This window comes from Lactuca serriola, chromosome 7 (genome assembly GCF_051521515.1).
Source record: "Lactuca serriola cultivar US96UC23 chromosome 7, Lser_US96UC23_V15, whole genome shotgun sequence".
NCBI lineage: Eukaryota > Viridiplantae > Streptophyta > Magnoliopsida > Asterales > Asteraceae > Lactuca > Lactuca serriola.
Window position 1 is genome coordinate 14560071 of NC_136414.1, and position 12233 is coordinate 14572303.

Genomic DNA, 12233 nt, shown 5'->3' on the forward strand with positions numbered 1-12233 from the left:
AAAAAATTGTTATTTTGTCTTATTAAGATCAGTCTCAAACCAACACACATCAATCATAGTAGAATCTGTTATATTTTGTCTTGTTTGTGGGCCACTTCGTCATGTGAGCAAAGAAACTACTTTTCATTTGCTTATTTCAAATCGTTAACAATAGCTACAAATTATTAATATATATTTATCCAACATTTTATTCTGTCAAAAAAAAATGCCATCACTAAAACAACAATACAGGACCAAGCATGGAAACAACCCTATAAATAAACAATAACACACTGTTATAAAAACACAAAATTCAATACAATAATCATAACAAACAAATATATTCATCACAATAAGCAAGAATGTGCAACTAAGAAACCAAAACTTATTTCATCATTCAATAAAGCACTAAACTAAAACAATAATCAATAAAAACTTTTTCAATCAAAGTCCAGCTTCTTTAGGAGTCTTTGCAACAATGGAAATTGCATGCAAACCAGATTCAAGCTCATCCGCAAGTGCATCATAAACCATACGGTGGCGCTTCACAAGATTCTGTCCATCAAATTTACCCGAAACAACTTTCACATTAAAATGTGTTTCATTTGCATTGTCCTTAACAGCAGCATGGCCCGCATGCTGATATGAAACATCTTCAACTTCCAAAATCTTGGCCTCAAGCACCGATTGAAGCTTTGATTTGATCCTACTTGCCCTTGATAGCAATATGTTTGTTCCTCTTGAACCCATATGCTCCTATTATGATTACTTGATTCTTTTAAATATAGTCAGTTTGATGCTAATTGCAACAAAACTGATACTCTTATTCAAGAATGATATCAAAGGATAGAGCAAAACCATGAATATATCTATCTCTATATGAAAGAATATCACATAAACCATGTCAAACAAAACTATGTACATATCTTTATATCCAAACTCCCCAAGATGCATAAAGTTTTGAGACAAGTCTATCAATTTACACAATTCTACACAGAAATTTAGAACTGTGATAAACTTGTTTCTGTTTGTAAAAGTTATGTGTTTATGTGCCGAAAACAAATCATATTAAGGAGGAAAATCATTCCAAGCCATTAAAACCCTAATAGCAATTTACGAATTCGTGCAAGGAGGCTTCTAACAATCAACTTGTGAAATCAATTCCAGAATTAGAATTGATTTAAACTTCAAATTATTGTCATACAGAATCACAACAAGAATTTATACAATTAGCAAACAAAATTCAGCCGAGGAAACACAATCACATTCGGATAAAGATCATGTCAATCAAGAATTGAGACTATCAAGTAGGATAAAACTCAAAGATTTAAAAAGGAAACTTAATTGTATATTTGTATGTACCTTGCGTGCGATTGCGTTGTCTTTCCTGCGTTTCCGAGACTCCTGCTTTGGTGGCGTTAATTACCCTGAAACCTCTGCGATGATTATGAATACTGGGACTGGGTGGGGGTATTTTGGTGAAAAGAGTTCGTCACGTGCGACTTTTTGCAAAACCCAAAGTGATAAAATGTCTGATAATGTTTGTCTCAAAAACAATGGAGTCGTGTTGCTTGACAACCCGGTTGTGTATTAGGGCTTCAAATGGGCTTTACACCTATTATCCATATTTTAAAAATCGGGTCAAATCTACCGGTTGAATCGGTTGGGTCGTAACCTAATGAAAAACCGGGTAACATCTTGTTTTTGGGCTAGAAGTTTTAAGTTTTTTGGTAAAAATAAAAAAAGTTATTTAATTCAAATTAAAATAAATTGAAGTGAAATAAATAAATTAATTAATGAAAATAAATGGTTTTGATTGCTAACCATAATAAACCTTATTGTTAAACTGTAAATAAGTTCTGACAAAGTTTTGGCGTAAAAAGATAACTTTTAAGGGTTATGCACCAAAAGTGATAAGTTGGGAAAACTTGTGTTTAACACGAGAATTTGACCAAATAAGTATCTCGAATTTGGTTTGCATGAGTTATCATGGAGAAGGGCCAATTGTAGAGTAAAGATAAGTTTTATTAAGTTTTTAGCTAAGTTAAGGAAAAAATATGAAAGGATTTTTGAGGGGGATGTGCCGCCCCATAACAAACGCGTTGTGCTTTTGCTTCGCTGGCCAGATTATAAGTTGTGTTTTTTTCGAGCTTTTCTCATTCTTTAACCATTTCTCCTCCGTTCGTTTTCCAACGGTTTTCTCCCTCTCAAATCGATTTTCCTTCAAATTTTCTTGGTGCTTGAATCTTGAAGCTTGTTGGTTGAATCCCCATCATTTCCTCTTGATAATATAGCTTGGAGGTATCTTCTTCACCCTGTCTTTTGCAAATTCGACCCAGGGTTCATGTGTTTGTACAAATTCGAATTTAATACTTCATTTTTGATGTTCTTATGAGATTATTGATGTAATTTCGTTCCTTGATCCATCTCCAAGCTCCAATTAGTTAATAACTGTGAGATTTGTGAGATTGGAGTTGTTTTGATGGGCTTCTTTGACCACCAATGGTGAAATTCGAATTTGGTGTTTGTTGTCTAGTTATGAGCTTGATTTATGCTTAGTGATTGTATTTAACTTCAAATTCATGATCCATTTGTCAAATTATAACTTGCGGTGAGATTATTTAATATTTTATTCAAATCTAACTTCTATGGTGATGATTTATGTATTTTCAATTCTAGAGTTCACAGATTCGAAATGTATGGTTCCAAGCAATGATATGAGCTTGAACTTGAGATTATATTACTTATGTACTTCCAAATCCAATACCCATTTGTTGATTTACGACTAATGGTGAGATTTTTAGGATTTGATTCAAGTTAAGCTTTTATGTTATGAATTGGGTATTTACAAACCCTAAGTGTTCTAGATCAAGACTTGTGGTTTCAAACGATGATACGAGTTTGATGTTATGCTTAGGTTGTGTATTTCCATTCTAATATATGATCCATTGGCAATCTTAGTCTCATGGTGAGATTATGAAATGTTGAATAAAACTTTACTTTAATTTGGGAAATTCAACTTTATTGATTATGGAACTATGTTCCAAGATTGTGTTCCTGCATTGAATGTATCCTCTTTTCTAGTTTTGGTATTCAAGAATTCTTTGAGGAATTATGAAGTAAATTGATCATCTAGTGTCATAAATAGTGTTTTAATATTTTTGTTAGGTGCATGTTGTGCACCTATTTTGCACGTCTATTTATGTCTTTCCATTGCATTTTACTTCCTAATTCTTGCATTTAGTTAACTATTTTGGCACTTACATGTTTTATTCAGGATGTCTGGTACTTCACTGTTTTTTATTTAATTTGTAGACATTATGGAGCACAGATAATTGGAGCTACAAAGGCGAGCATGGAGCTTGAATGATGGAGCTTGGAGCATTAAAGCAGGAAAAGAAGATAGATCGGTCGTGTCGCAGAAGAAAGCTTGAAGACATAACCTAAGTTGCGTTTCATCATAGCAAAGAACCACATTTGAAAAACAGCCTGTGTCACAACGACACAGGTTGGTTTATCCTTTTCATCATATATTTAGAGCAAGATGACTTGCGGCGAAGCTAGACCGAAGACAGAGCCAAGTCTAAAGACTAGTTTGAGTTTTAGCAAAAAGCACGACCTTTATTCAAAACACATGGTCTTGATTCAAGCACGTGATCAGTTACTTGTGGTGCTAAAAAGGAGTAAATCCATCAGTTTACACAGACGAACGGTTTTGAGAACAGAAGTGGGCAAGTGTGGGAGTTTTTTGGGAGATTTTGAAGATTTCTAATCATTGCAAACACTTTTAATTTCCATATATAAGCATTAAACATTTCCAATTTCATATTTTGTTTTATTTGTTCTTAGACATGTGTAGCTAAGAAACCCTAATTTATAGTTCATATTCAGAACATGTTGATTGTTTGATTTGATGCATATGGCTTGATGTTTGATTTATGATTTTATTCTAATGATTATGTTCTTTTTTAACCAATAATCCTTGAATTTGATTTATGTTTGATTAGTCACTTATATGGTGAATTGTATTCTTGTGTAGTTAATTAATTTTTAGAGCACCTAATTGTCATATAAATTTAATGATTGGTAACAAACAATATGTTTTCTTATTAAATAACATATATCACATGTTTTCACACTTCCGAGCATATGAGAAGAAATGAACATTGTTAGGAAGCTTATACAAAACTTAATGCGGTTTTTTAATACAATCTGAGATCGTGTTTAAGTTGAATTAGTAAAGCTAGGTTTAGTTAAAGAGCATGTTTTGATTAGATAATTTTGAAAGCAAAAGGTATTAGAGTGTGTTATTTTTTCAGTACCAACATAGAATAGTAATCATGAATAGCATCAAAGCATAATCAAATTGAATGACAACATTGAGAACTGGAACTAGAACCATTTAACTCACTGGTTACGAATCTAGTTCATTTTCTTAAAGTAGATTGTTATTTCCATTATTTAACGTTTTTTTCAAACAAAACCCCCTTTTGTGACCAAAGTACCTTGTACAAAGAGGTATAGACTTTTGTCTCGTGTCTCGGTGGATTGACCCTGTTTGTCTTGTACTACTTTTTAATACATTAAAACAGTGTATTTAGAGTCTATTGTACCCTTATTATTTGTTGGGTTTGACACACTTAACAATTTTAAAAGTTCATAAGAGTATTAAAAGTTGGTATTGAGCATGTTTCAAGTTTAAAGTGTCATAACACATTTTCCTCATAAAAATGCCTTTAATATGAGTATTAGCATGTGTGGAGTCATACCATTTGGTCTTTTGAAGAAATTCCTTCATTTTTTAATTTAGATTCCCATTAATATTTAAAACTAATTTTTATAAAAATGTAGACGTTTAAGGTTATTATTCCAAGGATATAAACCACTCGGGGATTTCTCTAGTTGCGATTTTTCTTATTTTCTCCCATAGGCAATACCAATTTGAAAGAAACTAGAGTTGAAGCCTTCTTCAAGCTCATCAGGTTTGATTTCTTTGATTTGATGATTTCTTTGTTTGCAAGAAGCCAAAAACTGGTTTGATTGCTTTGATTTCAAGTTGTATTCAACATACCTTCCCGATTTGTATGTCTTCTTCAACCCAAGAACCGGTTCGATTACTCTCACAATTCGTTTGTTAGTGGTAGTCTTACTTGGTTGGATTTCTCTTTTATCTTGATTGGAATGAATTGGATTTCAGCAAGTTTTATGGTTATGTGTTATTTTTATTTATTTTAATTTATCTACAACTTTTTGTTATGTGTATTTTTAATTTTTGAACTTATGGACATCAAATTCTTGGTGTTATATATATATATATATATATATATATATATATATATATATATATATATATATGGTAAAGTTCAATATAGAAACATTATTAACCATGGAACGAAGGAACTAATATTCTTTTCAACTTTTAGAACATATTTTTTTATCAAAAAAAACTAAAAATTCAAAAATCCATAAATTTTTATCATTTTTCCAATGAACTCAAATTCTATAAAAAAAATTTACTTTTTTTCGTCAAGTTCACATTGTGAATTTGTGCAGACTCACAATATTAATCTGAATTCACACAATGAATCCGAAAAATATATAATTTATTTTTTAGCATTCACAAATGTGAAGTTATGAATTTAGATATTTTTAGTTTTTTTTTCTAATAAAGAATAAGCTTTAAAACTTAAAAAAAAATATTTGGTTCCTTGGAGAACCGTTAATAATGGTTTTCTATTTAACTTCTCTCTCTCTCTCTCTCTCTCTCTCTATATATATACATATATATATATATATATATATATATATATATATATATATATAGGGCTAGGTTATAATGTGGATGGACAACTATTGTGCAAACGTATGGACAATGTTATTCTATGAGAATTACTAAGAGAATTGGTTGTTTAGTAATTTAACTACGTTCAATCTTATACAATTATCGTCATTTTCATGCATTCTCACTAATTCTTATTTATTTTTGTTCATACACATCGTTTTTCCCTCATTTTCATTATTACAGAATACGACTCAATAAACATTCTGACAGAATGAGAATAATAATAAGTCTACAATAACCTTATAGACGATTTAATTAGTGAGAATGTATGAAAATGACAATAGTTATGTAAGATTGAACGTATTTATATTATTAATCAACATATTTTCTTTGTTAATCTTACATAATAACATTATGCACACGTCCGCACAATAGATGTTAATCCACATTTGAGCCTAACTCTCTCTCTCTCTCTATATATATATATATATATATATATATATATATATATATATATATATGTGTGTGTGTGTGTGTGTGTGTTGAAAAATGAAAAATACCTTAAGATTTTAGAAATTAGTTTGAACGAGGAACCGATCAACATATCAGGTCAACTTAAAAGTCAGTTTTTAAAATTTGCATTTTATAGAACATTTGTTTAGTTTTTGAGTAGTAGCAGTTTCATAGGATGATCGTCATTAAAAGTCAAACTGGATTCAAAGAATTTTTTTTGAACTTATAGGAACCGGACTTGATAAAACCGGTTTGAAAAACCCGATATTTTTATATGCTTTTCGAATAAATTACAAAAAACGTTGCAATACATGTTTAAGTTTGAAAACACAAAAACAAGCATATATAATCGAAAGTAGACATTGTTGTTGTTTTGATACTAGTAGGGTTGTTTATTAATCGTTCATCATTTAGAATTTAGTCGTTGTCAATGGTGTTGTGTGGTTGTTCTTTGTAAGAGAGTTCTTAACAAGCAGGGTTGGCAATCCCAATGTTATTTCTTCCTTACACAATTGTTATTTGGCCTTCACAAATTTGTCTTCAAGTGGTGAAATATTTTGTATCATTTCCACGTCATCCAAGTATTCTTTCAAGAAAATGCATATTTCCACTTATATGAGGGTGAGTTTTTTATGGAGATATTAGTGATTCTATAGTGGTGGTCCTACTGACCAGTGAGTCGGGGTCGAAAGGTAGCACCCTAAACCTCTACTTATTTTCGGATCTAGAATGTAGTAGGAAAACATGATTGTATTGAAGGAATGTTGAAGAAACATGTAGATATTGTATGCTCGAAGGTAGTTCATGTTGTTTGGCAGTCAAGGTTGCTCACATCCAAAGTTACTTTGACAACCATTATTTGCCAACTCTTATTAGATAGCTCGAGTTGTTTGACAGTTATTTTCCAAAATAATATTTTTAAATGTAGAAAAATGTTATTTCGTCAATCTTCTCCACATAATGGAGGTGTGAATTTTAGAGTTTATTAATTTTGGAGACTTCTAAGATTTTTAATAAACCATATATTCTCTAGTAATTTTGCTTTTTTGTTTTGCACCTAAACATAAAGTGTCCTTGTCCTATGTTGGTTTTTTTTTTCAACCCTGATACATGTAACGCCCCGTCTCTGGTATGTTGTCCCCGTGGCATTTATTTAGAAGTTTTATTGTGGGACTCGGCGAGTCTATGGCCTGACTCGTCGAGTAGGGTCGAGTTTTCGAGCACGTGTTAGTAGGCGACTCGGCGAGTCTGCCTGTCTGGAAGAAACCCTAAATCCCCAGGTTGCTCACTATTTAAGCAATGCTTTGTGCCCCAAACTCGCCTCCTTCACCCTCAGAGAGCTGTGAGAAAACCCTAATCCATCCCTTATTTGTTTTAAGTGCTTTTGTGTGGATTTTGAAGGCTTGAAGAAGAAGAAGAAGAAAGGAGCAAGGAGAAGAGGTGTGGAGCAAAGATCCAAGGGCAAAATCAGAGTTCATTGAGGTATTTCTCGGATTCCTTCTGTTTTATGCTTTAGATCTTCATTAGAACTCTTCTAGGGCTAGTTTGATGCATTTTCTAAGCCCTATAGTTGTATGGATGCCTTTATGGGACGAGATATCCCTAGATCTGTTCATTTAGGAGTTGTAGAGCCCGGATCTGTTGCCTTTTTGGAGATGCCTTGCATAAGAACCCTAGATCTAGCCTTTATTATGCTTTTTGAGCCTTATTATCTTCTTGGTCGCTTTTGGGCACGTAAAGATAGAATCTTTACGTGCTAACCGAGTTAAGGAAGCCCAGATCTATAAGTTTCAGCCACTGGATTCAAGCAGAATCGAGTGTAAAGTAGCTGCATGGCTATGACTCGGCGAGTCGGAAGAACGACTCGGCGAGTCAAGTCGCGAGTCCCGTTTTTCCCCTTTTTGAGTGATGACGAGTGGAAGCCTGTGAGTAGTAGAGTGGACTCAGTGAGTTGGAGAGCAGACTCAGTAATGGAGGGACTCGACGAGTTGTTCATACAACTCGGCGAGTCCAAGGCAATCTTCTTAGCTCAAGAACAACTCGTCGAGTTGTCCATATGACTCGGCGAGTCGGATGAAGATTGTCTGAGTTCTTGGATCGAGAGAGTACTCGTCGAGTCGATGCCATACTCGACGAGTAGCCACGAGTAGGGTTGAGAAATGAGACTAGAGACTCGGCGAGTTGGCGGCCCAACTCGGCGAGTCAGGTCAACTGTGGGTTGACTTTGACCGAGAGGGTTGACTTTGACTGGAGAGTTGACATTGACCGAGGGTAAAAGAGTCATTTTACCCCAGTACAGTGATTAGCCTTTGATTGAGTGTGCTTATGGACTTGTAGTCGGGGGAGATACCGGAGCAGCAGCAGTTAGCTTCCAGAGCCATTCACACAGCAGCCAGTTCACGAGGTGAGTCTCCTTTCAGTAGGAACGGGTCTACGGCCACAATGTCGGCCCGTTTAGTTAGCAGTAGTCCCGAAATTTGGTCTGATGCAGTAGTTAGAGTGCTTGATGTCTTTGTGATTCAAGCATGTTTGTGTTATGTGTTCCGGACTCTGTGCCGATGCAGTATGCAGTATATGTGATTATAATAGTTGATATGTGTTATGCTAGGCCATGATCAGCTAGTCCCGGACTTTGGTCCGATGCAGGGGACAAGGTCCCAGTCAGTTCCGGACTTCGGTCCGATGCAGCTAGTTCCGGACTTCGGTCCGATGCAGTCAGTTCCGGACTTCGGTCCGATGCAGTTAGTTCCGGACTCTGGTCCGATGCAGGGGACAAGGTCCCAGTCATTTCCGGACTTCAGTCTGATGCAGCTAGTTCCAGACTTCGGTCTGATGCAGTGGGCAAGGCCCAGTATGTGCTTTATATGTATTGTATGGTATGTGGTAGTTTGGGGGAGGTCACTAAGCTTCGTGCTTACAGTTTCAGTTTTGGTTTCAGGTACTTCCGCAAGCAAAGGGAAGAGCTCGGGATGATGGCATCGCACACACCACAGCTTCAATTTTGTCCTGGGAGTTGATTTAGTTCTCTTGATATGTTTAGATAACATTTGCGATACAGTTTTTCTCACAGTATTTTATTATGGTTTTCGAAACACGCAGCATATGGTTTTATTATGTGATACTCAGTCTCGTGGTTTTTGTTATAATAAAAATCGAAAATTTTGGGTGGTATTTTTGGGTTGTTTCAAGTTGGTATCAGAGCCCTGGTTTGAGGGATTCGGATACACCTTCGGGTGCATCTGAACTCAAACTAAGGGAAAGATAAAAAGATTTTCAAAAAAAAAAAGTTTTCGAATGAGAATTTGAAAAGCACTTAGAGGAAAAGAATTTTTTTAAACAAGATAAGGGTGTGGTGCATGCGATCAGTCGAGCTCAAGTAAGTACTCCCAAATTGCCATACAAGCTTATCATTATGATTAATTGTTTCAGTAGAACAGCATGCTAGTATAGGAATAAGGATCTAGGAGGATGCCTTATGTGCCTGCTATATGTGTTACAGCTTTATGAGAATTGCATGCTAGTATTGAGTAGACAGCAGTAGGATAGCCTGTTTAGGTTATGCCTGGTAGCGCGAGCTTAACATTGTATGCTAGAGTAGCTTCTCGTTATGAGAATAGTTTTGCCTGAGTATGTTTCCTTTATCCGAATGCTGCTTGCTTTGTGCTTTGTGGGACTCTGAGTGATGGGAGTTAGCCATTAGGTGAATACGTCGCATCACATGTGATCAGGGTTGAATAATCTCAGAGTGCTGGATTTGGCCCTATTGCGCAGCTCTTGTCTGAGTCCAACCGTTGTAGGGACGAGTCTTTTACTCGAAGGATTATCCGAGCCTCATTGCATGTGATGGTATTCAGGTGGTGGCTAATTAGCATTTACAAGGAGGCCTTCAGCAGCTGAGGACTGGTTTGAGTGGAGTTAGAGATTTCCCTAGGGCAAGCCTAGGATGAGAGTAGCAGAGATCAGTAGTAGTAGAAGTGACTTGGTGGAGTCAAGGCAGTTCTTGAGGAAAGTACGGATAGATGTGGAAGGTAGTATGGTCCCGTAATACTGAAAGCAGAGGATCCGTACTCGAATCAAGGAAGGCCGAGACAAGACCAGGAAGCTAGTAGTAGTATCGATGATCCCTTGAGATATTTCAGTTTTCTGATGTTGCTATGATGTGTTTCAGAATGGTGGTTTTGCGTCCGAGGACAGCAGCCGGCAGTGGAGGTGCCGGGGAGGGATCAGGATCAGGCTCGGGGGACGAGCGCATGGATGAGCAGACCAGAGAGTTTCTTTCCTCAGAGATTACTCGTATCATTTTAGAGCAGACTCCTGTGATCTTCGGTTCGATCAAGGAGGGTATCCTAGAGCTGATGGATGAGAGATTGGGGACCTTCCGTGCTGAGGTGGCGGCCCTAATGGGGTCGTGTACACTTACCTTCAGGGAGTTCAGGGCATGTGGAGCTCCAGACTATCATGGGGGCGCGGGACCCCATAGCGAGTACTAGAGGGTTGGCGGATGTGGCCAACGCATTCCGCACTAGCAAGTGTCCCGAGGGGGACAAGGTCAGATTGGCGTCCTGTCTTCTGAAGGACAGGGCACGGGATTGGTAGGAGGAGGTCGTACATGCCATGGGAGATGATGCAACATTGGATGCCATGACCTGGGCTGATTTCTCTACCAGGTTCAGGGCGGAGTTTGCACCAGTTATTGAGGTGCAGCAGTTAGCCAGAGAGTTTCAGGACCTCACCCAAACCACAGAGACCGTGGCGGAGATCACCGCCAAGTTCAGGGAGAGGGCTCTTCTTGTTCCTCAGTACGCGGCCGATGAGGAAATGAAGAAGGCCCGTTATCATGAGATGTTGCAGAGCGATATCCGTCAGTTTGTGAGCCGGTCCAGCTGTAAAACGCTGGATGACATGGTTGTTAGGGCTCGGGAGAGAGAGATTGATCTTGAGATGGAGAAGAAGAGGAAACCGGAGGCGGTTTCGGGTACAGACAGTTCGGGCAAAAAGCCCAAGGTTTCTGATCACAGATCCAGGAGTCAGCAGAGCCACGGTCGATGTGGCAAGTGTGGGAGATTGCACGATGGGGTGTGCAAGGCAGGGAGTTCCGGTTGCTACAAGTGCGGTCGGACTGGGCATTTGAGCAGGGATTGTACGGCCCCTGCTACTGTCGTTGCAGCATCAGATCTGATTTGCTTTCAGTGCAATCAGAGGGGACATAAAAAGTCCCAGTGTCCGAGTTTAGCTGCAGTAGGGAAGGTGGCTGCACCTACCCCTGCTACTTTGAGGATTACAGATGGCCGGCAGGGCCGAGCCGAGACGCCAGTGGCGAAGAGTAGGGCGTTTCAGATGACAGCAGAGGAGGCGCGAGCGACTCCTGATGTGGTGACGGGTATGTATCTTCCCTTCATCTCTTTATTATTATTGATTGATTATTGCTTATGATTGTATGTTTTATATAGGGTCGTTCTCTGTGAACGGCATTTCTGCTATGGTATTATTCGATTCGGGGGCTACCCGATCGTTCGTATCGCTTGCGCTTAGCAAGAGATTTAGCAGAGCTCCAGGGGAGCTGGATTGTCCATTAGAGGTTGAGATAGCAGATGACAGGACCGTGAGGGTTGGCAGAGTGCATAGAGGGTGTTCTCTTCAGTTGTTTGATGAGCAGTTTTCGGTGGACCTGGTTCCTATTCCCCTGCGAGGGAATAAGGTTATTGTGGGCAAGGATTGGCTAAGCCCCAATGGGGCAGTGATTGATTGTGAGCTTCAACTAGTGAGGGTTCGCACTCCCAGTGGGGGAGAGTTAGTGATTCAGGGAGAGAGGCCACAGCGCGGACCGACCTTTTGTTCCACCGCAAGGGCGAGGCGCTATTTTCAGCAGGGTTGCGCTGGTTATGTAGCTTATGTCTTGGATGCCCGGGAGAAGGGCAACGCGACAGTTGATGATGTTCCGATAGTGCGAGACTTCTCG

General features: G+C 37.9%; 1 long non-coding RNA gene across 1 annotated transcript; it reads right to left on the reverse strand.

The window, feature by feature from the left end:
- Positions 1–254: 254 nt before the first annotated feature.
- LOC145063481 (uncharacterized) lies at positions 255–1547 on the reverse strand. Its single transcript, XR_013687972.1, has 2 exons — positions 1342–1547; positions 255–735 (listed from the first exon to the last, which is right to left on the reverse strand). It is a non-coding gene; the product is annotated as an uncharacterized LOC145063481 (long non-coding RNA).
- Between the last annotated feature and the right edge of the window lie 10686 nt (positions 1548–12233).